The sequence below is a fragment of the Phacochoerus africanus genome, chromosome 11, assembly GCF_016906955.1.
Source record: "Phacochoerus africanus isolate WHEZ1 chromosome 11, ROS_Pafr_v1, whole genome shotgun sequence".
In the NCBI taxonomy this organism is placed as follows: Eukaryota; Metazoa; Chordata; class Mammalia; order Artiodactyla; family Suidae; genus Phacochoerus; species Phacochoerus africanus.
In genome coordinates, this window is record NC_062554.1 from 77,667,476 (window position 1) to 77,671,064 (window position 3,589).

Here is a 3,589-nt window from a genome sequence, read left to right on the forward strand (position 1 = left end):
TTAATATTAATAATAATATTAATCCATATTAATAGAATGTACAAAAATTAATAGGTTGCATACAATTTGTAACATTTGCATTTCTGTTTTTATTTCTAAATATGAAGAGAGAAGGAAAAAGTAAGGAGGAAAGGGAGGAAACGATAGAAAAAGATTTAGTTTCAGCAAATCCCTTGAAATCAAGGTAGCTTGAGAGAAGGTTTGGTAGAACAAACTTTGGCTCAGTGGAAGAATCCAAACATGACATAGTTTCAGGCCTTTTTCTCTTTCTCAGGAAAAAAAAAAAATGGCCCCAACACTCTCATACTCAGGCAAAGAGGATTAAGTGGTTCAAGCCTGAACTGGGGTTGAAGGTACATTTAGGAAAAGTTGGAGCTTTAGTTCTGAGGACAGAGCATTCCTGGAATGCTTGGGGGCACACTGACAGCCCTCCACTCAGCTGACATGGATTTGTGAGCTGGGCACTGGTGGGGCCAGCCATCCTTCCTGTCATTTACATTTCTTGAACTGCCTCATCTAGAAAAGTAAAAAGGCCCCTCTGGCCAAGCATACCATAGAAACCTGAGAATGGTCAAGATTCTGTTCTTGAATGTGATTCCTGTGTCTCAATATACTCTTTATTGAGGGGTGTTTAGGGTGGAGATTACCTAAAGTGGGTACATGTGAAGTGGACACTGACCAGGATTTCTATTAGAAGAGACTGGGAATCAAAAGCACTAGACAAGTTGCGGTGAAGTGTCTGACTTGAGAGTTATTAGTGTAGAGAAGACTTGGCCCTTCCTATTATTAGTCTTTGAATCTGTAGCTGGCATAAGCCAGTGGGATAGAAAGCAATTTGGAACATTTGTTTATTTTTTCCTTTTTGGCAAGTTTCTGCCCCCTATGCACCAAACTTAATCTCAGCACTTTTCCATCTATGATTCTGGTCAGCTGGCAGGGCACACTGGTAGATCCATGTCACTCCCACATTCTGGAACCCAGAAGTAATGTGGCATAAGGGAAAATGGTCCAGGTTTGGCATCAGATAGAGTGAGTGATGACCCTGTGAACCTGTGAGTCTTTTTTCTTTTTAAGATCATACCTGCAGCATACAGAAGTTCCTGGGGTAGGGGTCAAATCAAAGCTACATCTTCTGGCCTATGCTACAGCAACATTAGATCCAAGCCACATCTGCAACCTCACCACAGCTTGTTGCAATGCCAGATCCTTAACCCACTGAGCAAGGCCAGGAATTGAACTTGCCATCCACAGAGAGACAATATTGGGTCCTTAACCCACTGAGCAACAAACTTAAGAGTCTTGATTTGTAAAATAGAGATAATTCATAATATGTTTGGACTTCCATAACAAAAGACCACAGGTAATGTGGATTAAAAAACAGAAATTTACTTTTCACAGTTGTGGAAGCTGAAAGTCCTGGATCAATTCCAGGAGGGGTCAGTTTCTAGTAAGGATTCTTTCTAGCCTGCAGAAAGCTACTTTATCCTACATGGACTTTCCTCTGCACCATGGTGTCTCTTCTTAGGATACTAATCCTATCAGGTCAGGGCCTCACCCTTATGATCTCATTTTACCGTAATTATCTGCCAAGCCCCTATTTCCAGTGTAGTCACACTGGAGGTTTAGGGCTTCAAAATGGGAACCCTTCTTCAACAAAATATAAACAAAGTGAATCCAACACTATACTAAAATGATCATAGACCATGATCAAGGGATATTTATCCCAGGGATGCAAGGATTCTTCACTATCCATAAATCAATCAGTGTGATACACCACATTAACAAACTGAAGAATAAAAAAACATATGATTATCTCAATAGATGTATAGAAAGCTTTTGACAAAATTCAACACCTATTTCTGATAAAGTCTCTCCAGAAAGTGGGAATAGAGGGAAACTACCTCAATATAATAAAAGCCATATATAACAAACATATAGCTAACATCATTCTCAGTGGTGAAACACCGTTAAGAATTTCTGCTAAGATCAGGAATAAGACAAGGATGTCCACATTCACCACTGTTATTCAACATAGTTTTGTAAGTAAATCCTAGTCATGGCAAAGAGAGAAGAAAAGGAAATAAAAGGAATCCAAATTGGAAAAGAAGTATAACTATCACTGTTTGCAGATGACATGATACTATTCATAGAAAATCCTAAAGATGCTACCAGAAAACAGAGCTGATCAATGAATTCAGTAAAGTAGCAGGATACAAAATCAATTGCATTTCTATAAACTAACAATGAAAGAACAGGAAGAGAAATTAGGGAAACAATCCCACTTACCATCACATCAAAAAGAATAAAATACCTAGGAATAAACCTTCCTAAAGAGGCAAAAGACCTGTACTCTGAAAACTATGAGTCATTGATGAAAGAAATAAAAAATGACACAAACAGATGGAAAGATACACCATCCTCTTGGGTTGGAAGAATCAATATTGTCAAAATGACTATACTACCCAAGGTAATCTACAGATTTGATGCAATCCCCATCCAATTACCAATGAAAATTTTCACACAACTAGAACAAAATATTTTAAAATTTGTATGGAAACACAAAAGACCCCGAAGAGACAAAGAAATATTGAAAAAGAAAAATTGAACTGTAGGAATCAGGCTCCCTGATCCCAGACTATACTATAAAACTAGAGTCATCAAAACAATATGGTACTAGCACAAAAACAGAAATATAAATCAGTGGAACAGGATAGAAAGCCCAGAAATAAACACAATCCCCTGTGGTCAACTAACATAGGAAAAGGAGGCAAAAACATGCAATGGAGAAAAGACAGTCTCTTCAATAAGTGCTGCTGGGAAAACTGGACACCACATGGAAAAGAATTAAATTAGAACATTCTCTAATACAATACAAAATAATAAACCCAAAATGGATCAATGATTTAAATGCAAGGCCATATAGTATGAAACTCCTAGAAGAAAACATATGCAGAACACTCTTTGACCTAAATCTCAGCAGTATCTTTTTAGATCCAACTCCTAGAGTAATGAAAATAAAAACAAAAATAAACCAATAGGACCTTATTAAACTTAAACGATTCTGCACAGCAAAGGAAACCATTAAAAAACTGAAAAGACAACCTACGGAATGGGAGAAAATACTTGGAAATAAAGCCACTGACAAGGGATTAATCTCCAAAATATACAAACAGCTCATGGAGATTTATATAAAAAAGACTAAAGCACAGTCAGAAACTGGGCAGAAGTTCTAAATAGACATTTCTCCAAAGAAGACAAACCTATGGAAAAAAGAAAAGAAAAGATGCTCAACATCACTATTCATTAGAGAAATGCAGGTCAAAATTACAATGAGGTATCACCTCACACCAGTCAGAATATGTGTCGTCAAAAAGTCTACAAACAGAAAATGCTAGAAAGGATGTAGAGAATAGGGAACACTTTTACACTGTTGATAGGAATGTTAATTTTTTGACCACTATGAAAAACAGTATGAGATTCCTCAAAAAAAAAAAAAAAAATAGAACCACCATATGATCCAGCAATCCCACTCCTGGGCATATATCTGGAGAAGACCATAATTCAAAAAGATACATGCTCCCCAATGTTC